Genomic DNA, 26,833 nt, shown 5'->3' with positions numbered 1-26,833 from the left:
CCTTCACATGCGGCTTTCACACCAGCGGTTTTCCCTTTCTAGCTCCGAGCGGGAGCTTTTCTGATTCAGCTCCGGTTTCCCTTTTCAGCTCCCGCTCTGTTCACACCGCCCACTGGCGCCCCAGAGCTGCCCCTGCTGCGTCATGACGTCACCGTTTACATCGCTGATTTGCTCCCCAACGGCAGCCATTACGGCGCTCACAACAACAACGGGGAACTGCGTCGGGGCGATGATCGTGTTGCTTTTAATCACACGAAGCCAGAATAAATTGAATAACGACTTCTCCAACCTTATACTTTTCTCCAGAGTGCCGTGGTTCATTGTTTATTAATGTGTTTCTGCAGCATTTACCGCTGCAGTGCTGGCTGCTCTTCCACGGGAGTTTATTCTCCCGTTAGCTCCCGGTTAGCTCACACTGCAGCGGCCGCTCTAAAGTATTCACTGTCCGACTCACACAAGCAGCTGATGCATATCCCCAGTTCCCCTTAGCCTAAGTGAATGTGTGTCAGTCTGAATTGACGCTGTTTGGTATCACAACGCTGTTATGAAAGTTTCTCTGGTATAAAACGGGTGATGTTAGCATAGCAACCGAAGCTAAACTGACTACTTGCATCCGATAGCTGCAATAATACAAAACAACACGTCTGCCTCTCTCCACAATGATCGATAACAGTGAACGGATGGTCAAAGTACAAATAAACATAATCACACGAAGCCTGGTTAGTGTTGCCTGACTTTATAAAGTGTGTTTATAAGCACTACTGCTTGTAGGCAGGCATAACAGTCGACCCATGTTCAGGGGAGGTGGGTTTAGTTTCCTGCACGCCTCGACGTAAGAGAGACGTAAGCGACGCCACCTCTTAGCTCCGAAGCTCTTGCCTCTAGAGCGACAATATTTTGGAGCTGGAAGTGAACCAGATTCCGGAGCTAAGAGCCGGCACCGCTGCGGTGTGAACAGGAAAAAACGGAGTGAAAGGGGCAACAGTAGACATTTGAACATAAACTGGCTGATCACCACTTTCATTTAATTTTGGATGATTTAGTCAACTTTGTAACACCCATGGTGTTCCCGGTAAAAAATGACCGCCATAAAGATAAATAATTAAGTAAGTAGTAGATACAACACACACACACACACACACACACACACACACACACACACACACACACACACACACACACACACACACACACACACACACACACACACACACACACACACACACACACACACACACACACACACACACACACACACACACACACACACACACACACACACACACACACACACACACACACACACACACACACACACACACACACAAACACATCATACTCTAGATGTGTTCCCCCCCTTATGTGCCCAATCCCCCAATGTGAATCACACCTGGCACACACACATACAAACACACACACAGAACAATTTGACACATTTCCCACTCGTATATGCCCATCCCCCCACATGGATCACACCTGGCACAGGCAATACATGTTCAGTGTCTATTCTTTGTATATGTACTGCAGTGTTTCATGTATACCAGTAGTCTGATACAATATTTACAGTTTGAGAAGGTGTTAAAAGAAATGTGGTGATTATTAATGGTTTTTGTGGTAATGTAATAGCAGTTAAAACAGGATCGGTCAAATTTGACCGCGAACACCAAAGTAAGGGGGGGGGGGGGGGGGAAGACAATAGAAGGGTTAATGAAATAAATGAGGGCATGGGGAAACTGAAGAATGTGCTTTGTAGAGGTTGGGGAGTGAAAGACGGAGCAAGGTGGAAGAATGGGGAAAGAGAGAGGGCACTAAACTCCCAGGCAATAATTAAGTGGAATATGGAGCACGCCCTCGAGGGTACATCCAAATCAGCACTTTGCATTTTGATGGAATTTGAGACAGCGTGGAAGCCACTTTCTTAATGAGTTTATTTATGTGCGGGTAGATGGCATTTGCCCTGACTCTGCGACACGCTTGGCCGGACTCTCCCTCATACTTGCAAATTGCTGGCAGGGGGCGAACAAAGGTGACTTGAGGTTGCATCTACTCAGTGTAATACAAGCTGTGGAGACCAACCATGTAATGATCAACTTATTTACATAATGTGATGTAATCATATGGATTTGTATGTGTTCACTAAAGTTACACCAATATATTTTTTTAAGCCAATATAGACATCTTTGGAGAGCTGCTTGACTGGTAGCTTGGAATGTACTATATATCAGCGTAAATAATATTTCAGAGGCTTGACAAGTTTGTGAGCAAATGATGATAAAAATAAGAAATGTTGGACATGTTTGGTTCATTTGGATGCGTTTAATTAATGGTTACCGAAGAAAAAAATTCAAATATACATCTAAAATTATTATTGTGGATTTTTTTTTCAATGTTTCTGCACAGGAATGATCTTGGTTATCAACAATTTCCTTTTTGTCATAACATGATGTTCTCCTGTAAAAGATAGTAGAATCACAATTGGTACTTTCCTTTTGCACCTCCTCATTCTACCTTTTTCATGGGTTTGGACTAGGGATGCATGATATTGGTTTTTTGAAACCGATACCGATAACGATAACTTCCTGCTTCTCAAGACCGATACCGATACCGATAACCGATAATAATATAATATATATATATTAAATGTACCTGTAGTTTTTGCACACCTGGTGGTAAAAAAAAGACTAGTAGTGAGCAAATGACATGAGCATTACTACTATGAACAAAATAAAGCCAAGAACAGTTTTGACTCTTCAAAGTGACCATATTTATTTTCTCAAACAAATCTGGCAAACTTCTTGCCTTTTTCAAAAGCCTCGTCGATAGGTAAAAGCCCCGGTGCCTTTGTAGCTGGCTTTGGATTCGCCGCTAGTTTAGCAGCGCAGGCGTCTTCGTACGCTGTTAACACACCATCGTAGCGATGGCGATGTTTCAGGTGACTAATCAGGTTGGAAGTATTATAGCTCGTTGCCTTCTTCCCTCCTCGTGGAACTTCTGCATTGCATTTGTTAATACAAATAGCAAGCGACCTATCTAACTCTGAAACTTTGAAATAGTCCCATACTACCGACGACATGTTTGTTTACTGTCCTGGCTTCACGGCCGCACACCATTTACGTCACAGCCAGGCATGAGAAGGGAGCGCTGGATTTGTGAAAAACTCCCCTCTTCCTAAACCAGCCGAGTGAAAAACAAGCGCCCCTCATCCCAATCCACCCACACCGCAGTATTTTTTTCTTTTTTTTTACCCAAAAAATATATTGTATTAATACTGTTATCGGGTTTATCGGGATGACGTCATAATTCCTAATATCGGACCGATAATTATCGGGCCGATAATTATCGTGCACCACTAGTTTGGACATCTCTTCATAAAGACTGTGTCCGCCAGCAAACCTCCCTAGAGAACTGTATTTGTGGTGAAGTTTAAGAGGGCACCTGTCGTAAAGATTTAAGACAGAGCTTTTAAGGCTGTTTGCAACATAAGCACATGTGTTGAGTTGGAGTGGTGGTGAGTGCTGTGTCAGTATGGATCGTGCATGATGGCCTTCCCCTCTTTCTTTTTTCTCATCTTGTCAAGCATACATAGATAATATCTTTTTTTCATTTACACACCATTGCGGTCATAAATTAAACATGGTGGTTGTGAGCAGGCTTGGAATTTCGTCATTTTAGGGGCAAGGCCATTTGGCCTTCCCGTTCACATTTTTTTTAAGGGCACAAAGGCCACATGACAGGGCACAAAGGCCACATGACAGGGCACAAAGGCTGTTTGGTTAAATTACGCTGGTCAATCAACATGACTGAAAAGTGTAGCACTAACGTCAACACCAGTCGTTTTACAAACGGCTGAATAGCAATAGTGTTTCTTAAACGTATATGTTAAGTTCAGCCATAAACCACATAAGTCAGTCAGGGGTAGACAGTAAGGGTAACATTGTATTGTCACTGGCCCCACCATTGTAACCACTGGCCCGGAGCATTCGTCCACCAAAAAAAAATCGACTAATAATGAAGAAAGTTAACACATTTGTTGCAATAATTTATGCACTAACTACATTACTACTTGTACTACAACATTTTAATCATCAGTTCTTCCTCATTTTCCTCAATTGTTCATATTTGGTTTATTAAAATAATGATTGTGGTCATTGTGGTCATTGTTAAAAAATGTCTGCTATTATTATGAGTATTATTATTTGTATAATGCACTTTCTGCCTTCCTGTCATTAGGAGTTAGACATGTAATGGCTATGTAGTAGATTAGATTAGAGCCTTCATTATCCTAAACTGCTGGGACATTTCGCCAATACCTTTATATTGTCTACTCTTCACTTACTTGTCAGCATAGGTCGGCATTGATGTACAGAGCCGACAGCATACCTTGTTTATATTGCCATCATATTGAGAGGTGCAGCCAGTGACGCGTCCTGAAACCAGGAAGTAAGCTGCTGGTTCCCTCCACAAAAAGCAATGGAATTTCTCCACAGGGTTTTGGAAAATAGCTGGAAATAAGGTCTGTGGAAAACAAACCTGTTTGATAAATGCACGTTTTGTTCAGCCGGATAATCTCCACATGTCTACCCTACTTTTATAATGTTCGAATCATAAATCGAATCGATAGATTCAGTGGCGGCTGGTGGAAAATATTGTTGGTGGGGCTATTGATAGAGTGAGTAAACATTTTTTTTTTGGGACAAATGACCCCTTAAATTAGGACTTCTGGTGATGTAATGGCACGTTTCCAGTGCAGCGTGGAGCTCGCTTTAATGCTGCGTTCAGACCGGACGCGATGCGAATATTCGCTCTAAACGCTCCTATCGCGTCGCTCGAGTTTCACCGCAGCTGTCAGCTGTGTTTACTCGCATCATTCAAACAAGACGCGCTGGCTCGGGAGCTACAACAACATGAACATATTTTACCGTGATTAAATTGTAATACACGTTTCTAAATGATGCCGACGTAACAACATACTGATACCGGTTAGCAGTGGCGTTTCTATATGTACAAAAGTGGTGGGGCACAAAAAACTCAGATGTCTAGAAATAAGCTTCTGCAGAGAGGTTCATGGCTGGTGAGGCACTGGCACTGACTCTTCAGGTTTACAAATATATTAAATCAAAATATAATATTATTTTCAAAAGCTTTTTTTGTCTGATGCTTCAATTACTTTTAAACAGACAGTTCAACAGAAGTATACCCAAAAAAATGTAATTTTATCATTTAAATATTGAATTGTTCTCTCTTAGTAAGATCCCATTTTCAATAAAATTGCAGTCTTACCTTGACTTGAAGATTAAGTCCATTTGCCTATCCCTCTGGACAAAAATCTCTATTACTTTTTTGTAAAAGTCCTCCTTATCTTCTTGTAGTTTCAAAAGTCTATCATAAATCTAATCTAATCAATATATTTTTGATTCGAAAATGATAAAAGTAGGGTAGACATGTGGATATTATCCGGCTGAACAAAACGTACATTTATCTAACAGCTACGTTTCCCACAGATCTTATTTTGAGCTATTTTCTAAAATCCTATTGAGAAATCTCGTTGCTTTTTTGTGGAGGGAAGCCATGCGCAGCTTACTTCCTGGTTTTAGGACGCCTCACTGCAGCTCTCTCTCCTCCTCTTCACACACCACACTTTTCGCGGCACACGTACTTACAGCCAATCAGCTCTGAATTATGTGAGATGACGTATGGTGGGGATGGCAGCACTTTGCCCCTATGGTCATTATTTTTTGCCACACACATTAAATAGGAAAATACTCTGAGCATGCGCAGTGTAGTTTTTGCAGTCACCGTTCACTTAGACAGTCAGAGGGAGGGGCAGGATCAGGTTTTGTCCCACATGGCTCTAAACAGCTCAATAGGCCAATAGGCACACACTGTAGACACTAATTAGAAGAACACATACTAAAACAGCAATGTACAGACGAATCAGATGATTAGACATGATCTTAAAATATATTTTATATATTTTTTAATTTATTTTTTGCATTTTTTTGTAATCATTATTTTAATACTTTCTGCTGACACTAGGTGGGGCTGTGCCCCACCTACCCCTAATGACCAGTCGCCACTGCCGGTTAGTAAAAACCATGAATTAATGCTTTGACAAGTCTGCAGACAGACGGCAGGCGAAGAACCTTTTAGAATGCTTGTTCCCTGAATGGAGCTTGGCTAAGCTAACGCTATATATGCTCCGACCGTACACACTCACAACAACGGCCTACAGACATAAATAAACCAGCGACTGTATTCTCCATGACACAGACAGTCTGTGGTTTGTACTTGTTTAACTTTTGTCTAGTTTCTGAACAGATCGTATCTGTCCCCGGCTGTTTGAAGAGCAAGCATGTGAAACAAAAGATAGCATTTACCTGTTTGCATCCAGCTAGCCATGTGAGAAGCCTTGTTGATACGTGTTGTCTTTTTCACGAGCCTGCTGTGATATATACAAATCGGGTTGGTCCGGTCCAAGGTCTTTAAGTATCAATTTATCTCCCAAACTTCTCCTTTCAAAAGGATTGGAGAGTAGCTCTTGGGCGGACCGAAGCTCCGGCGACTTCACCTGCACACCATTCTCATCCAAATACTGCGTCACCTTGGTTACTCACGAGTCTAAAAAACAAATCACGTCCACGCACGTAAGCAACATGGGCGCCAATGTGAGCGCCCACGTGACCAAAATATTTGACGGCGCTGATTGGCTGAAATTATGTTTCGGCGGCACAGTTTACTATTGAGACTTTTGCAACCTGCTGGTTGCTGCTGTTTCGCTCGGGGGCTCTGCCCCGTAATGATAAACTAATGCCATGGGCAAGGCCAGGCAGGAAACAGGTGACTTATCAGTAACTTTAGACATCGTAACACAATTTTAAACGAGATTGTATTGTAGATTATACATTTTTGTGATACTAATTGTATGATATTTACCTTGTTCATTAAAAATTAAAATATAAAATATATATTTTTTTAAATATATTTTTTTTAAATATATATTTTTTTATTTAATATTTATTTTTATTTTGTATCTGGCAAGAGGTGGGGCGGCGCCCCTAGCGCCCCTATGGGCCGGCCGCCACTGGATAGATTATAAAAGGGTTTTAGGACGCGGCACTGCAGCCAACTCCCTGTCACTCATTTAACTCCTCTGGTGACTTTCTTTTATTAGAAGATTGTTTTTTGCCCGGCGCTTGGCCGGTTACCGCTGGTATTAAAAACATTTTGGAGAAAGGTTAGATGGCGCGATAGTCTGTAGTGAAGAAGGAGCGCCCTCCCGCTGTGCTCCGCAGCAAACAGCTGTGTGCTGCGGAGCACATCCTGAGCAGCAAACAGCTGTTTGCTTTCCCCCCAACAACGACAACCGACTCAAGAAACGCTATGTTGTAGCGTTGATAAACGAAACAATTTAACTAAATTGCTAGTCAAAATACCAATACCACAGGACATTTTTTTTTACTTTTGACAGGGGCACAAAGGCCACTTTGGCCGTGAATTGCATTTTTTTTAACAGGGCATCACGGCCAAAGTGCGGGGCAACGACGGCCATGGCCGTCGTGGCCGTCGTGAAATTCCCACCCTGGTTGTGAGTCACTGGAGCTTGTGAGGGATTAGCTGGGGTTGGCCTGAGTGGTTACATATGCCCAAAAATATATGATTATGTGTGAAATGGTTTACCACACTCATGCAAAAAATGATTTGAGGACTGATTAGCCATGGGTCTTATCTTGATTGACAACAAATGCAACGCAACAAATAAATAGAAAAAAAGATGACAAAAAGTCCAGAGAATGTGTTCCCATCTTGTGTTCATTTTTTTTGGCGGATTCATCATCAAACAGCTAATCCGTCTGGTCTTGCAGACGGGGGTAGGGTTGCAGGCGTAAGTCTTACATTGGTATCAGTTCTCCTCTTGGTATGTTGTTACTTGTAAGTTATTCACCTACATTAATTAGGCTTATTACATTTACCTACTGATTTAAGCAAAATTACTATTCGTCTATATTGAATACCATATTTACCTGAAAACAAACCTTGAAGAAGAACGTAGTCATTTTTACATACTACCACTATAGATGACCGCAGTGACGCGGCCTAAAACCCGGAAGTAAACTCCTTCCGGTTCCTTCGTCAAAAACCAATGCAATTTATCCATAGGATTTTGGAAAATAGCTCTAAATAAGGTCTGTGGCTGACACACATTTAAGAGACGGATCACGTTTTGTTCTGCCAGATAATATCCACATGTCTATCCTACTTTTATCCTTTTCTAAGCATAAATCTAGACGCCAGAAGCAAAATGCTAACGTTATGCTATAAAGGAACAACAGCAGGGTCGCTGCTTCAACGTCACGCAACTTAAGATCCATATTCAAACATACAGATTGTAAATGGTACAAGTTGAAGCGTTTGTTTGAACACTTTGCAGGAGGCAGGAACTTGCTTTCAAGCAGAACAAGGCAAACACACTTAGCGGGAGTGTTTACGTGTTCGGTGTAATGACGTACAACGGCCTCGACAACTTCTGTAGTCCTATTCAGCCACTTGTTAACAACCATCGTTTTTCAGACACGTAAACTCTTCAAAAATCACCAGTGGGGTCACTGCTGATGTATTTAATGTCGTAGAACAAAACGTGATCTGTCTCTTCAATTTGTGTCAACCACAGACCTTATTTGGAGCTATTTTCCAAAATCCCATGGAGAAATTGCATTGCTTTTTATCGAAGGAACCGGACGTGGTAAAAATGCTAACTTACTTCCGGGACTTAGGACTTAGGACTTAGGACTGCGGTTCTCTATTGGCTTCGGTGAAAAGACCTCACAGAGAAGATCCCAAGATCTCCGTGACTCTGAGTCCCTCACAGTCTTTCAGTCCCGCCTCAAAACACATCTTTTCAACTCTGTCTACCGATAAGCCCCCCCCCCTCTCAATCAACTTCCTCTTGACCACGCACACGCACAATAAGGGGCACACTCTGGACTTAATCATCTCAAAGGGTCTGAATATCTCTAAGGTTGTGGTGACTGATGTTGCACTCTCTGATCATTTCTGTGTGTTCTTTGAGAGATCTTTTTCTGTTCACAACATTTTTCAAAAAGAGGTAACCACAAAGCAATATTTAACTGAAAATACTAGGGAAATGTTTACTCAGAATTTTTCTTACACACTTGCCCCTGCTAACATCTCAGTAAATGAGCTAGTAGATCATTTTAATTCAAAAATAAAAAATGTTATAGATGCCATTGCTCCAACTAAGGCAGGGGTATTCAACTAAAATTCATCGAGGTCCAGTTAGAGAAAATGTCTCCATGCAAAGGTCCGGAACATCAACATGTCTAAGTTGCTTTATGCATTAGTGTGATATATATTGAAGTGACCTGTAGCTTTATCAATGTCTGCATGTAATCAACAACTGACTGCCAATCAAATAAAGAAAGTACAATTCAAAAACAACAATATTTATTGTCTATTAACATTGAACTATACAGATATACAGTAAAATACTGTGGCTATGTTCCTCTTGGGCTGCATTTAAAAATAAAATAGAGAAAATAAATAAAATAGCTTTTGAAAAGATGTGCATTGGTTACAGTGATGCAAACACAGGTATGGTGAAAAAAGAGAGAACTATTCGAAGCAGGAAAAAAACAGCGTAATATACCATCTGACAAAGGCCTGTGCTATAATGCTTCAATTAACTGGCTATTCTTTATAATATACTCAGATCAATAGGAGACATAGATGTTAAGTATAAATAGTATAAATCAAGGGTTTTTATTATTATTTACAGCAGGGGTGGGGAACCTTTTTCCTTACAATTTTTACAACATCCTCCGAGGGTCGTACTAATGATTGAACTCAACCTCTGCTTAAAAAAACTAAAATCACAGCCCATTCATTTGGCCTTTCTTTCATGCTGTGCAAAGAAAAAGCAACCTCTTACTCCAGATATCTCACCATGACTCACGCATGCATGCATGTGCACGGTGTGGCATCCTACTTAAAGGGCAGAAAAAACTTTGTTTCTGTAGGTAAATACAAATCTGAGTTGACAAATATGACATGTGGGGTACCTCAAGGCTCCATCTTGGGGCCTCTTCTCTTTAACGTCTACATGCTACCACTGGCTCAGATAATGAAAAACAACCAAATAAGTTACCATAGCTATGCGGATGACACACAAATGTACGTAACAATTTCACCAGGAGACTCTGCTCCAATTCAAACACTGAGTAAGTGCATTGAACAAATCAATGACTGGATGTGTCAGAACTTTCTCCAATTAAACAAAGATAAAACTGAGGTAATGGTTTTTGGAGCCAAGGCAGAACGTATAAAAGTTAGCGCTGAGCTTCAGTCTGCAATGTTCAAAACAACAGATAAAGCCAGAAATCTAGGTGTAGTCATGGACTCTGACCTGAGTTTCAACAGTCACATTAAAACAGTTACTAAATCAGCCTACTATCACCTAAAGAATATATCTAGGATTAAAAGACTAATGTCAAAGCAGGACTTGTCCATGCTTTTATCTTCAGTAGACTGGACTACTGTAATGGTGTCTTCACAGGTCTCACTAAAAAATCTATTAGAAAGCTGCAGCTGATTCAGAACGCTGCTGCTCGAGTCCTCACTAACACTAAAAAAAGTGGATCACATCACTCCTGTTCTGAAGTCTTTACACTGGCTTCCTGTGTGTCAAAGAATATATTTCAAAATACTGCTGCTGGTTTATAAAGCTTTGAATGGTTTAGGCCCAAAATAAATTTCTGACCTACTGCTAAATTATGAACCATCCAGATCTCTCAGGTATTCAGGGACTGGTCAGCTTTCTGTCCCCAGAGTCAGAACTAAACATGGAAAAGCAGCGTTCAGTTATTATGCTCCAAATATCTGGAACAAACTCCCAGACACCTGCAGGTCCGCTGCAAATCTGACTACTTTTAAATCCAGACTAAAGACTTTTCTTTTTGCCGCTGCTTTCAATTGAACTATTCACATCTTAAACTGCACTGTAACTTTTATCTTTTAATGACTGATTTTAAATGCCATTTTCTTAATGTCTTTCGTTTTTTGTAAAGCAATTTGAATTGCCTTGTGTTGAAAGGTGCTATATAAATAAACTTGCCTTGCCTTGACCGCCTTTTTATTTTACTATACTTGTTTGCCTGTCCTTGTTTGTCTACCCTCCCTTATACTGTAAAGCGTCTTTGAGTTGTGAAAAGCGCTATATAAATAAAATGCATTATTATTATTATTATTAGAGAAGGAGATGTTAACATACTGCTCTCCTGAGAGGGCATCAGTGAGATCTGTCGGTGTATTAAGTGTCTTGATTTTCTCAAGGATGTCCATATCGTGCAATATACGACTGAAGTGTCTAGTCTTCTGATCAGAGGAGAGAACAATAATTAGCAGCACAATGACTTGATCTAGGGTTTTGATCCACAACTTGTTTGAGCACTTAATTGTAAGCTTGCATACAGTTGTCTTGAGCTCCTTTGAGGTCTTAGGGAGATCCCACTGATTTCTCTCTCTAACAGCCCACGCTACTTTACACAAAACCACAGTACGTTCAATTCCTATTATGTTGTTACCAAACACTTCAGCCTTGCACAAAACCCCTTATTGTTTGTTTTTGACAGTGTGTCTAAAAGGTTTCAATTGTAGCAAAGAGGTTTTGTTTGTTAAATCAACACCCTTTACAATACGATACAAAGGAGCTTTATTGGCACCACCACATCAAAAAACATAGCATTGCCAAAGCATGCCGCACAAGGCGTTACAACAACAAAACAAAAACAAATGGAATACTTAACATACATGTCAATGATTACACTGAGTATTGTTAGCTTCACAAATATATAAGATATATAGCTAGGCAATACACTATCAAAAATCAACAGTGACTTATCAAGTATAGCATTAAAATGTACGACACATAATTCGGAATGTATTACTTATACAAAATATCTAGTGCTGTCAAAATTATCGCGTTAACGGCGGTAATTAATTTTTTGAATTAATTGCGTTAAAATATTTAACGCATTTAACGCATGTGCAGAATGGCCCGCCCCATACGTGCCACCAGTGGCAGCGCCAGGGTATGGCTGGGGTAGGCTACACCCATACCAAGAAATGGCTTAGCCCCACCATGAAAAATGATGTTAAAGTAAGCAAAATAAAGTCTGCCAACTCGCGCAGAGTAAATTGCACAGACAGCAGTTAGTAAGATTGATTTCAGTAGCCACGGTTTTGAAAACTTTTGTCACGTAGTGATCGTCTTCTCAATAGAACATCTTTGATAACGGCGTGGTGTTGTTGCAGGAATTCCCGACGGAGAATACTCTTGCTGTAGTACAGGGCAGAGCCATATAATAGTAATAATATGGCTCTGGTACAGGGGTGCACATAACTGGTACGCAGGTTATGTGCGTAATCTGAAATGCGTACCGTCACTTGTGTCACAAAGCGCATTTGCGTACCGACGTACTTGTGAAGCTTTTCCAGAAGGCGGTTAGATCACCGGACGACAGAGTCGGTCTCCGTGTGCACAGACAGGGCTGCTGTGAACGTCGGTCTGTACAACGGAACTGTGCCAAAACTACGCCAACCGGCTGCGGAGGGAGACTCCCCCCATCACTGGAGAACTGCGCTAAAACAGCTGATCACAACGTTCACACTCTGTGGTCACGAAGTACTCCACTAGCGCGCCCCCCCCCCCCCCCCCCCCCTCTGTCGACTTTCCTGAAGTACTCCCCCGTTGATAGAAATCAACACGTAATGAATTAAGACCCCACGGTTTGATGATTGATAGGTGTGTGGGTCGTCTTTCATTTTGACATGCAGAAAAATGTTATAATAAACATACATACTGTATGTTAAATGGATATATTCTCCTTCTTTCATTTATCTTTCCATTCCCACAACAATATACATAAATAAATGGCATATTTTGGACATAGTTCGAATGGTGATTAATCATGATTAATTAATTTGTAAACTGTGATTAATCTGATTAAAATGTTTAATCGTTTGACAGCCCTAAAAATATCACATCTTATTTACTTATTAAATATCACATCTACACAAATATTATTACAATCACTGATTAAAAAGACAAACTGGCTGAATGAATCGCAGTGAATTGCTCACAGGCATCTATTGCTCAACAATGTATTGCGCACCTTTGAGGTGCAGTGCTGGCATATTGTCATTTAAAGTGGACCTATCATGCTATATTTGACAAATATATTGTAGGGCCATACCTATATAAAACATGTCTGTGAAGTTTTTTTTTCAAAATACCAAACAGATCATGCATTTTAGTCATGCCTCATCTCGCTCTATTTGCTCTTTTCCACCCCTGTTTTTGCAAGGGCTGATTCTGTGACGTAGCTTTAATACAAATGAGCTGCAGCTGACCACGCCCCCCTGCATGAGAGGGGAGTGTGCTCTGATCAGCTGCTGCGCTCTCAGAAGAGGGGGAGGAAAAGAGAGGCTTCGTCCTCCGTGTATTATTCTTATATTATTATATCGAGTCATTATTCATTTATTTTAAAACTCAATAAATAACAAAGATGACCTTTGACCGGCACTTTTCAAATTTTGTCCTGTAAAGACGCACCGGGGACACATAAAAGACATCACAAAGTGCACTTTGCATGATAGGTCCCCTTTAAGAGAATGCCTAGTTATTTTGGAAAACATGTTTTTCTTTTAGCCTATTTACCTCGTTAACGTAAATATTACTCATTACATTGTCACATGCATTATTCGTAATTAAAATAATGGTTATTGGTAATGTATTATCGACCCCCACAGATGTATGATTTCACTGCGTCTGTGGGAGCTCAGACCCCTCCTTGTGGGAGCTCAGCTCCCATTGGCTCCCACATAACTCGAACCCTGGTCATATACATGCACACATGCTTGCCAGACCAGCCACATGCTAGTCACTTTTGGCTTTAGGGGGTGATTTGTTTTTCCTCTTGCTTGGCCAGAAGGAAGATAACCTTTACATGTATTGGCCAGCGGCCTTGCTGCCTCTGGCGTCCTCCAAGGCTTTAATTAAAGCTCTAATTGTGCAGACAGACTATTCTCTCATTATATCTAATCTTTTCTGTCAACCTGGTCCCTGTCCCCTGTTCAATTATCTGCACTCTCTATTTTGAAGGCCACTTGTCAGTAAAGCATGGAGTGGGAAGGAAGTAAATTCATTTGAATGATGTGCTCTTAGATTTTCACTCTGACCACATTTTCATCAGTCATCAAATGTAGCAAGTTAGCAACTGAACTTGCCAAAACAAATTGCCAATTGTTACACAGATATTATCTTTATTATTATTCTGATCAATTGTTCAACTATAATATCAGTATATCTTCCATACCCTCTTTGTTTCATAATATGAAACATTTCAGTTTTTATATCCTTGACTGCCATTTATTTAAAGTATGTTGCCATATTTTCAAGGTAAAAAGTGATGCATTTATCGGTGTAGCTCCTTCTCCCCACTACACCTTACACAGGTGAATATAACATGAATCACCGACAATACGATCTACAATGTTAAAGCAAACTTCTTCAAGATGCAACATGTACACATTCTGTTGAAGACCCACATACTGACATGGTGTCCCTACAGTATACTTTGGATCAGCATTGCCCTTGCCTAATGTCCCTGCTGTATAACTTGCACTCAAATTTCAAAGTTTAATGAAACATTTGCAGTTACAAGCACTGACCCTGACATTCAAAGGCAGCACTCTGTGCCCTCAAAAATGCATATTGTTAATTTTAGTATGCATTATTCTTCAGGGCAGACAAGCTATACATAGCTATTTGGCCTAGCTTCGTGGCCTCCATTTAAGGCACTTTACCTTGTTTAAAGAGCCTTTTAAATAATGAATCGAGTCCATCAGCTTCAAAGGGAGTGATCAATCGATTGAGCAAATCCCTCAGTCCCATTCTTGAGGAAGCTTCCATGATTTGTTCCCCTTCTTCACAACTTATTTATTCTTAGTGCTTCTAACGAAACATGTTAATAGGATTAAGTGAAACGGAAATTATGCTAAAAAGTGATGTGTGGCCTCATATCATCCTTGATCCTAAGTTACAGTGGGTGTACTGTGTTTTTTAATGAATACTGGTTAGCACAGATATATATCAAGGACAGATGAAAGAAAGTTAGGTGGGACTTCTTGAAAGGTCATCTGCTGTGAGGGAGAGAAAATGATAGTGATGACGGCTGAGAAAGATGGCCCCTAAGGACTGTTGCTTTGCTGTCAGTTCTTACTCATACCTAGGGGTCAAAATCAGCAGTGTATATCTCTGTCTCTGGGTCTCCTAAGCAATACAACCTGGACAACGTCTGTATTCTTTCACCCAGTTGGAGCTGGCATCGTTAATCATCCACATCTCCCTTTCCGGCCCCAGCTCCTCTTTGTGCCCCAGGCTTCTCTCCTCCCTTTTATTCCCCTTTAGTATCTTGTCCTTGTGCCTACCTTCGATGTCTATGTATTCTAAGTATAGACATACTTTTATTTCACATCTAAAAGTTCATCGTGAACATTGTGGTCAGTATGTAATATGCAGGTTACATTGAGCATTCACTTACATTTCAAATGTGTCCAATTTGCATTAAATGTCATGTTCAATACACTTTAGCTGTGCAAATTGATTCCCAATTGCATATAGTTTTAATATGTGCTGCACTAAAGAGTAACATTAATATTATATGCATAGCATTTCAGTTAATAATCAGTGTGGTCATGCTTTCTGTAAACCGTTTTAATAACATTCTTTAGACATAATGGAATTCAGATTGCATGCTGATACTTGTATAATATACCAAAGATTTCTTCTCTCCTGATTATATCCTTGATTTGCATAATGAGCCAACATGAATTAGGAAGCAAGAATATAATGAAAGGATTTCAAACTGAATGTCTGAAAGCACCGTTCACCAAAGAAGACATTGGCTTTCATTCTTAAAGTTGGATTAGGGAACACCTCTTAATGTTTGTTTCTGTCATTATCCGTGCTTTCACTCTCTCCAAGGTTACACTTTCTCAGTGAATGAGGCAGGCGTTGACAACTTTACATCCACACAGAGTACGAGGAGTGATGAGAAAGGAGCTAGGATGAAAAGAAAGCATGGTTTGAGTAGGAGGGAGTACATGCACAAACTTCTGGAAGGCCTTTAATACACCGGAGAGGGAAGGCAGCCATGCTAGCTCAGATGAACACTGGCCTTCCCCACAGCTGTAACCTGCTTTTGGCTTTATTTTCCCGTTTGTTAGGTCGTCTAATCTACAGGGCATCACTAGCCTACATCTGGCATGTTGTTGGCCGGATCTCTTTCTTTGTGTCTTCCAATGGGCCAAAGCAAAATCAGTTAATATTTCAGGACTACAGAAAACACATGCTTTGGGCCTTTTACCACCAGGAGTGTTCTTTATGAATTTGGAACCACAACTCTTAATCCAAATTAAAAGAAACGAGTACCATTTAAAAATTATAATAATGCTTAAACAAGTATTTTGATTCTGCTTGTCAGGTTCCCAAACGACTACTCGTTGGCACTGTTTATCATCTGGATGAGGCTGTGCAGATTGAGGCTTTCCAAGAACTTTGAATGTAAGTGTCCATCTCAGTTTTCAATTCTCATTTATTTGTGATTTTTAACCCTTTGTTGGCATGAAACCCACGGAAATAAATACTAGAGGTGAGAAGGACTGCACTCTTGCTATTTATAATAAAACCTTCCAATCTATCCACACTAATTTATGTATGTCAGAAGATAATTTGCTCAAAAATCCCCATACATCAGTCTATAGCAGTGTTTCTCAAACTTTTTCATACCAAGGACCACTTAACCAATAAAAAAACACTCGCGGACCACCTAACTCCACAAATATCCCAAAACACATCGTTTTTCTAGAACAGATTATAAATCGCCTGAAAAAGGTACAAACAAGTGGCAACATGTGTGACGAATGTGTTGTCCTGGGCTTTATCATGCAATAGAAAATGAAACTTAAGCTTGTTCCATTGCGGAGATATTCCCACGAGAGTGCGGAGAACTTAAATGTATTTATTTATTTCAAATGTGAAATGTTACCAATATACTCACGGACCACTAGGGGGCACTCACGGACCACCAGTGGTCCGCGGACCACACTTTGAGAAGCACTGGTCTATAGCAACATACGCTAGTTAGCTCGGCTGATATACTTCCACGATAATGAATCCCATAGCCCCAAAAAAAACAACCAGCAGATAACACTTTGATCTAATTTATTATTTATGCGTGTTTTTCAATGATATATTCTTTCGAGATACAAGGTTTCCAACTAACTCCGATCTCTATCCAAATGACAGACAAAGCTTCGAGTGGGTCATTTCCAGCTGTATGACCATGACATTTGTCATTTCCCAGCTAAAGGAACAGACATTGATCCGTGTTGAGCTAGCTGTCCACTCCTTTTAATTTAACTGCCACTGGCTCATTGTAATGCCTCAGTGTCCTACAGGTGTCATTGGATCCATCACTGGAGATGGGCTTGATTGGCTATGCAAGATAGCTATAGAATGGAACCGATGAGATTCCCATTGTCACGGCTTCCCTCATTCGCATATTGACTATAGAATTAACTGATATGCCATTGTTTGACTGGCAGGATGAAGCACGTTTCAAGATGTTCATTTCATTGTCATATTGCCCTTCCAAACATTTATTTTTTAATAATATAGTTTATGTTTTACATAGCAGTTTAGAAAAAAATATCAAGAGCATTATAAATGTTTATCTTTTTAATAAATCCTGGACTATTTTTACCTGTTCACTGTTACTGGTTACTGGTGTCTTTCACACGGCAGTTTCGATTTTAGACTGACATTTAAGAATATCCAATGTGTTATTAAATTGGCATTGAGTTTGTGAGTCAGGCTGCCTTTAAAAGCTAATGGAAAGTGAAATGCTCAGTTTACCAGACAGTTTTGAGTTCCGTACAACACTTTATCGGCTTAATGGGTTTAACCGTTCAATACTTCTGACCGTCTTTATTCTTGTGGTTTACAAAGATCTAGCAAGCTTAATCTACACTGGTTAAATAATAGGCTTTTATCTACTGAGCACACACACTCACACAGGCTTACATGCATATGCAACATTCCAACTTATAACTTTATACGTTAAATCCCAGAGAAAAGAATGATGCATGGTGCAGCTTTCCTACTCATAAAACTGGGAATCTTCTTCCAAAAAGGAACGTTAATAATAATACATGAGACTTGTACTGTATAGCACTTTTCTAGAAACCCAAAGACGCTTGGACAGAGAATAAAAACAGAAGATGGGGGGGGGGGGGTCAGTGGTTGAATGCAGTGTTGAACAGGTGGGTTTTTAGTGATATTTTGATTGCTGTGAGGGAGGAAGAACCTCTGATGGATTGAGGTAGTGAGTTCCAGAGGGTGGGTGCCCCAGGATTGAGGTTGGTCCGGGTGGGGAGGGACAGGAGGTTGGCAGCAGCAGAGCGGAGGGAGCGAGTGGGAGTGTGTCTGTGGAGGAGGTCAGTCAGGTAGGATGGGGCCAGGTCATGGAGGGCTTTGTACTGAGTTCTCTGTGGGAGTTGTTAAGAACAACTTAAACAAACGGTTATCATAGTAATACTTTTTTAGTAAATTTGTTATGAACTAATCTTTGAAGGTCAGCTCACACATAAGAGATTATATTCAAATTGTTCATGGAACAGTGCAAATGCAAAGAGATTGGGTTTTGTAAAGTGTCTTTACAGGAAGTGAGTTATTGCAAAACATAGCAAGACATGTTTATTTTGCTGGTTTTAACAATGCATGTCGAGTGGCAGGCATTTTATAGACAGCTTTGCTTTTTCCTATTTTTCCCAAAAAAGTCCTAACATTATATTAAATGCTTGATGAACTATTAATGGTTGGATCTTCAAAAAGATTAAACTGGTTGTGCAGTTCTCTTTTTATGAAGCTTCACAAATTGATTGATACAAGTTATATGCTTTTAAATATTAACTTACTTGCAAAATATAAAAGTCTGCAATTAGATAGGGGTTCAAATCATCTTGTGTGCGTCATAATGACCTCAACATGATCAGGTATTCTCTGCACCCCAGACACATTACAAACTGCCATACCCATACGTGTGTCATGTACTTGCCTTTCTTTGGCGAGTGTTTCAGCAGTACAGGTTATTTACAGCTGTGGCCTCGCCTCTCCTCCACACGCAATTAAAAAGCTGTTTGAATGCACTCATGTGTAAATCATGGGCCACCTATCCTTCCCTATTTCTCTCCCCCGTTCCTTTTATTTTTCCTCCGTTTTGCTCACTGGAGGGGAGCTTTCTCATCACGCCACAGATGACATCCCTCTTTATGTCAAGGTCGCTGAGGAGGGGCTCCCAGATGATTGTTGTCACCTGTCACCCCTTTTTCTCCTCAGCATCGGTTTTCCCAGTGATGTGCCGGCACCATACGAGCTATTGCCAAAGGCAGCTTTTGCTCTGCTGCCATGAGCATGTTCTCCCAGAGTGCAAAGGGTTTAGTCAAGTCTTTGACAAAGTGCAAGTGATAATATGCAGAGGCCGCAAATCTTAATGATGCCTTTAATGGGCGGAATGTCATGTTCTGATGGCTTGGATTGAACTGAGCCATTAAGGTTTCGGCCATACACTGTACTCTCTGTACATGTGAGCTAAAAGTGTGTGTGTGTGTGTGTGTGTGTGTGTGTGTGTGTGTGTGTGTGTGTGTGTGTGTGTGTGTGTGTGTGTGTGTGTGTGTGTGTGTGTGTGTGTGTGTGTGTGTGTGTGTGTGTGTGTGTGTGTGTGTGTGTGTGTGTGTGTGGTCTAGCATTACTATACTTGTGGGGACCTAAATCTGTTTACATAGTCACGTGTGGGGACTCGCTTCCCTTATGGGGACAAAATGGAGGTCCCCGTGAGGGCAATCATTCATTTTAGGGCTCCGGAGGATGGAATCTGTAAAAGACCTTAAATGATAAGCGGATCTAAAATGGTCAATTTAAAAGTGATTCCAGTTCTATTAATAAAAGCCATGCATAAAAAACATTTAAAAGTGTAAGTGCAGTTAAAAGTTAAAACACAAGTGCAATGATAGAAATAATTAAAACAATCTCCCCAGTAATGGGTTAGGGTAAGGGTTAGGGTAAGGGTTAGGGTTAGGGGTTATGGTTAAGGTTAGGATAAGTCTCCAGGAAATGCATGTAAGTCAATGTAATGTCCCCTGAAGTGATGTATACATGGTATGTGTGTGTGTGTGTGTGTGTGTGTGTGTGTGTGTGTGTGTGTGTGTGTGTGTGTGTGTGTGTGTGTGTGTGTGTGTGTGTGTGTGTGTGTGTGTGTGTGTGTGTGTGTGTGTGTGTGTGTGTGTGTTAAGGATCAGGTGAGCTATAAAGGTCATTGTTTCTCAACCATCAAGGCTGCACTTTAATGCTCAAAGTCTCCTCTTAATTCCTCGCTACCCTTTTTATTTCCTCTGTTCAGCTGCACTTCTCCTCTACTTCTCTCCCCCTTATTGCTCACTAATGTGATCTGCTGGTACGACCTCTCTTGGCTTCACTCCTCTTCTCCTACACCTTGTCCCATGAGTTCCCAGAGGTGACTGGCAACGAATGAGGACACTCATTGTTACGCCAGCTAAAGCAAAGCCATGCATATTTTATCTGCTCTGACACTCTCTCTTTTCTCTCTCACTCACATTTCTTCTTTCTCTGTTGTGTCTCCCTCGGCATCCACACCCAGCTGAGAGGCGTTTCACCTGGGACTGCAAACCATGTGCCCCGCAGTGTGTGTATATGTGTGTGGACATTTGTGTGCATAGCAGACACCTCAGTGTAGTTGTGCTTCGGGGCCTCACAGCATGTGTCAGGCAGCAGTACAATGGGAAAATGGGGGGGGGTCTGCATCCACTGACCTTCAACCATAGCAAAAAGCGGCTCTACAGTAGTTTGCCCTCACACAGACACACATTTGACCCACTGTGGGTACGTGTATATTCATGAAACTAATAGCACTATTACGGAAGTCCTTTGGTTGCAGGCTGATAACAGTCTCGTGTGTGAGGAGGTCAATGGATTCATCAATAAGACATTTGGATGTTTAGCATTGTTGATCGAGAAAATGAGAATCCTATACAGAAACTAAATCCATTAGCTCTTACTATCGTACACGTGCAGAGACATGGACAAAGTTACACACATGTGTTGAAGGATTAACACAAATGTGTTAGTTAACACATATCTTTAAACTAATGAAACCAACATAACAACCTCTGACACAGACTTTTCTATCCTGATCTTTATAATGTTCAGCTGTTTTAACTAAATGTTTTAACATCTATGAAGGGAAAATTAGCTTCGGTATTTCCGGTATTTTGACTGCATATGTTTTTAGTTTGTTGTATGCCACACAACTGTCAGAGAAGAAAAACATACTCTTAAAAAAAGCACCTAAAATAAGCCTCAAAAGTGACCTTTGGATGTTAACAAACAAGGAGCTTCATGTGAAATGTAATATTTGTTGTTACCAGTAATTGGATGTAACCAGTGACCTTCTCAGTTGCATTGTCCGACCCTGTGTGTCCTCAAGTGTTCTCACGGGTAGATATATACTCTTATTTAGGCGAGTGACATCGCTCAATTTCATTCTGGCTTTATCAACTAACAAGCTTATTTGCAGCCATGCACTGGGCTGCTGATAGCTTCATGTTTAACCAGATTTATTATAGCAATAACAGGCTTCTGTTTCCATCATGTTTATTTACATGGTTCTCACACGTGTTGACACCCTAATGGAAGTCATTACTCTCGTGCTCTGTGCACCATTCTAATAGGGCATTAGTATGCTCTTAGTGGCACTGTTGGTATTGAACTCTCCCTTCCCTACAGCGGCCAAATGCTGCTGGGTCTTTCTTCCCTTCTCCTCCTCTTTTCCTTCCTGATGTCACCTCCTTTCCTCCCCGATCTCCTTGTGCTTCCCTCTGTCCTCACCCTGCCTTCCCTCCCTGCTGTTCTCTCTCCTTGTGCTTCAAGATGGTGAATTAGCTCCAGCCTTCAACAGGGATCTGCCTGTAATGAAGCCTTTGTGTTTGTACTCTGAGCCGGCACCGCTTCGAAATTGAATTGGATGTTCTCTCCGCGCTCGGTTCCTCTTACCTTCCAGCTCCCAACACGGCTCTGGCTTTCTCCATTATCTCCCACATTCCTCGCCGCAATGCTCCACATTGTGTGCCTCAATACGCGACCATGTTTCTTGAACGCATGCAAATGCTCCCAGGCACCCCTCCAAGTCCCCGCACCTGGTTGCATAATGTGATGCACTCACACACACACACACACACACACACACACATACGTATACGCAGTGCTTACCAGTTACCACTTTGTGTAGTATGAATGCCTGGAGATGTACACTTGGTCAGACATACACATCCCCCCTTCCATCCAGTAGACTTCCCAGTTTGCCATCATCATGGCCCAATTTGCAGTAAGCTATATTCTGGCACCAAGAGCTCCCCAAACGCTTGTACTTGCATCGTCTCCATAGTCCTTCTCTCTCTTCTTCCCTGCACAGCCACTGTCATCAGTGCTTATCTTTCCAGCTGGGCTTTGTCTCTGTTGTTGCTGTTCTCAATGTGTGACCGCCTGTTTTAAGTCTTTCCCGACCTTGCCCCATTCTTCACGTGGCCACCCTGCATGTCTCGGAAGCCATCAAGATAGATCTGTTCTCATCACATCCTGCCTTACCAAGCGCTTACAACTCACTTGTCGCTTCTCCGTCTGATCCCACCTCTCTCCCCTCCCATATTTCCTACTCTCCTGGTAATGATCGAGGATGAAAGGGAGAGCTTGTTTCTGTTCACTGCCCCACTAGGCTCTTTGTCTTTCTTCTGCTATTGTTGTTGGGGCTTACCCGTGGTCTTTGGATGCTTAAGAAGCTAAATACAGCAGGAGGCCTGGTGGGAACATGCCATAATACAGATAATGAAAAATAAATACATGCATTGGCAGGATGAGTGTTATGAATGATATATGATGGAATACTTTTTTATTTTAAGAAGGATACGCGTAGACTGAAGGTCCTGTACTGCAGGTTGCCACTGCAGACCCAACATGTGACAGCCGCAGTCCAATTCTCAATGTATTTTTGTGATTGTACGTTTTCTAAGACATACAGCAACTTGGACTCTCCTCTAGGTCACATGCGGAACTTATCCACTTGATCCCTCCCTATACTCTTTTGACGGCTACACTTTGTGAGGATTGGGACTAGGGATGCACGATATTGGTTTTTTGAAACCGATACCGATAACTTCCTGCTTCTCAAGACGGATACCTATACCGATAACCGATAATAATATAATATATATATATATGAAATGTACCTGTAGTTTTTGCACACCTGGTGGTAAAAAAATGACTAGTAGTGAGCAAATGACATGAGCATTACTACTATGAACAAAACAAAGCCAAGAACAGTTTTGACTCTTCAAAGTGACCATATTTATTTTCACAAATAAAGTTCTTGCCTTTTTCAAAAGCCTCGTCGATAGGTAAAAGCCCCGGTGCCTTTGCAGCTGGCTTTGGATTCGCCGCTAGTTTAGCAGCGCAGGCGTCTTCGTACGCTTTACCATCGTAGCCATGGCGATGTTTCAGGTGACTGATCAGGTTGGAAGTATTATAGCTCGTTGCCTTTTCCCTCCTCGTGGAACTTCTGCATTGCATTTGTTAATACAAATAGCAAGCGAACTATCTAACTCTGAAACTTTGAAATAGTCCCATACTACCGACGACATGTTTGTTAACTGTCCTGGCTTCACGGCCGCACACCATTTACGTCACAGCCAGGCATGAGTTAGGGAGCGCTGGATTTGTGAAAAACTCCCCTCTTCCTAAACCACTAATACCACAGTACTGGCAAAACGGGAGGAGCCGAGTGAAAAACAAGCGCCCCTCATCCCAATCCACCCACACCGCAGTACTTTTTTCTTTTTTTTACCCAAAAAATATATTGTATATTATCGGGGCTATTAATACTTTTATCGGGTTTATCGGGATGACGTCATAATTCCTATTATCGGACCGATAATTATCGGGCCGATAATTATCGTGCACCACTAATTGGGATATAAAAGATGCAAACTTGAAATTTGTACACACTGTTTGACCAATGACAATAATAGATGCGCTAAAAAAGTAGTTGCACAGACAGGAGACAGTCTGTGAGATGACATCTGGAAATTCCGGAATTCCAGTTGAATCAGCTTAAGATGATTGGATACATACTTCAAATATAAATAGCTTACCTTTGTATGCTTTGCCAAATAACAATCGGTATCCACCAGTCCATTTAACAATAGCAAGACACAGACTGATCAAATAAAGTTTATTTTTCGCTCTGCTCATAGGAAGCCTAACTATTACTACTATAGGTTCTCTTTGGGAGAGCTGGGCAGCCAGTAGATCAGGAGTGTCAAACTCAAATACACAGTGGGCCAAAATAAAAAAATGGGTGCTAGTTGAGGGCCCGACTGGTTCAACGTTTATTTCAAAACGTATTGAAATGAACTTATTGCATATATTAAACCTGGAACTAACAAAGCTTAATTAATTGCCAATAAAAACAACATTAAACATTAAATAATCAGTTGCATTACTTTTTTATGGCTCTATCTGTCATTTCTTATGAATACATTTTCCACAGGCCAACAACAGCTTCAAAAAAACTATTTCCCTCAAAGAAAAAAAACAACCTGCCCTGTTGTCGCAAGTGCAGAAGGAAACATCCATGTAAACTCAGGTTGCTGCTCTGTGATGCTAGTTCAAGCAGATACTTGGCATCTCATCTTGGGTGCAAGTTCAACAATGTTTGGGCTCAGGCTCTGAGCTGAGGAAATCCTCAGGATTCAGTGAAGGTGTGCGTGCAATATACCCAACCCAGTCTCATGGCATTTCGTGTTCACCAACACGATTTTTAATCTATTGATTCGTGTTCACCAACACGATTTCCCCCTTTTTTTCGTGTTGCACAGCACGATTTTAAAAGCAATGTATTTCTACTGGTAACGTGTTTCGTGCCTGCAGGCTGCAGCACGTCTTTTTCTCCGGTCGGGTCGTGGAAGACCGGAAGCTGTGTGGTTCATAAAAACATGTTCTTACTCAATATCAAGCCACAATTATTGCTTTTATTTTAAATCGTATAATTTCTGATTTTTGTTGCCGTCTGTGAGGAAAAGAAATGGGGCTCAGAGCCTCAGGATACTGAAATCTGTATTTTTAAATCTTTTTTCCTTCTAATTTGTTATTCTTTTCAAAATAACACACTGTTATTTACTCACCAATAACACACAGTTATCCTTGCTTTTATTTATTGGTTTAATTCCATAATCTCAGGCTTTTTTGGCGTCCGTCAGGAATTTCAAAATAAAAATAACCGGAAACAGACGTAGGCCTATAAGGGACATTTCGAGCATTATTGCGATTGTCAACATTTCTGAGTTCAGGATGGCCGAAGACACTACACTACCCATAATCCCCAGCTATCGTTTAGGACTACAGTCCCCGTGATTAATCTTCAAGCTCTGGGATTGGATGTTGGAGTGGCAGTGCGCCAAGGTTACGCCGAGCATCAAACAGCCGTTTGAAATGGAACGAAACCACGCCAGACTATCCTAAACTGGAATCGAACACCCCTCCAGAACTACACATGCTGGCTATTGTGTTTCGCAAAATGTTTTATGGGACGTTTCTACTGAACGTTTTCGTTTTTCCCACAATTAGAAGTTGCCAGTATTAAACACATTGGTGTTATCAAATGTAAAACATATAATTAATAAATGGGTGAAAATTGCTTGTGTCCATAATGCGCAGCATTAATATATACCCACATGACAGCTCATTGTTACTTTGTAATTCTACTCCACTACAATTCAGAGGTTAACCTGGTATTTTTACTCCACTGCATTTATTTGAGTTACTTTGCAGATTCTGATTAATTATGTGAAATATAAACAACCCTTAAATCAGACTTTAGTTACACCTGAGTAAAATTCAGGTAAGGTGATTGTCAAGTGCCAACAATCAGGAGAGATATTTGATAGTTGGTGCTTGAGAAGACTAAACATGTATCTGCAATTGACATTAATGGAAACAAGTAATAAAGTATATTCATTACTCGTTATTCTCTACTAATAGTTCATTAAAGACTGTATATTATGGCTATTTTGCACATCCCTTTTAAGATTTCAAGATTTTCAAAGATTTATTGAGATATCATATACACAACTACGGTGTAGTTATGCAATGAATGAAACACTTAGGTCACAAGTTCCTCAACAGTGCATTACAAGACATCTATCAATATGTGTGTACCTCCACCATTAAACTGTCATATTCTGCACATTTCTTATTCTATCTACATACATAAGAGTATAATTAATGTGTATAATATCAGTGCTTCAACATAGTTAACATTGCAGGAAAGCAATATGTTAGACGTAAGTACTTTGTCAGGCTTAATATTTATCTCTAGATAGATACCCCCAATGTTTTTTTCTTAATTAAAAGACCTTAATCTGTTATTTAATGTTTAAATAAAGGTTAATTCGTTTTTCTGTTTTGCACCTCCTCCTATTAATATCTTTGTACATCCTGCACTAAACTGTTTTATTGTAGAGATCACTTACAGTATCTTCTTGATATTCTATATTTCGATCACAGACCTTCTACTTTCCCCCTATGAAAGTATGTACTCTTAATATTTTTGTTATCAAATATAACACATAA

General features: G+C 40.7%; 1 protein-coding gene across 1 annotated transcript in view; it reads left to right on the top strand.

The window, feature by feature from the left end:
* Window positions 1-26,833, top strand: part of nrxn2b (neurexin 2b) — a 769,387-nt gene that overhangs the window by 41,682 nt on the left and 700,872 nt on the right. Inside the window, 1 exon segment of the mRNA XM_071206612.1 lies at window positions 16,560-16,639. The gene's annotated coding sequence lies outside the window, so the exon portion shown is untranslated.

The sequence above is a fragment of the Pseudochaenichthys georgianus genome, chromosome 18 (genome assembly GCF_902827115.2).
Source record: "Pseudochaenichthys georgianus chromosome 18, fPseGeo1.2, whole genome shotgun sequence".
In the NCBI taxonomy this organism is placed as follows: domain Eukaryota; kingdom Metazoa; phylum Chordata; class Actinopteri; order Perciformes; family Channichthyidae; genus Pseudochaenichthys; species Pseudochaenichthys georgianus.
Note: the sequence above shows the minus strand (reverse complement) of the source record. Positions and strands in the feature narration are given on the sequence as shown.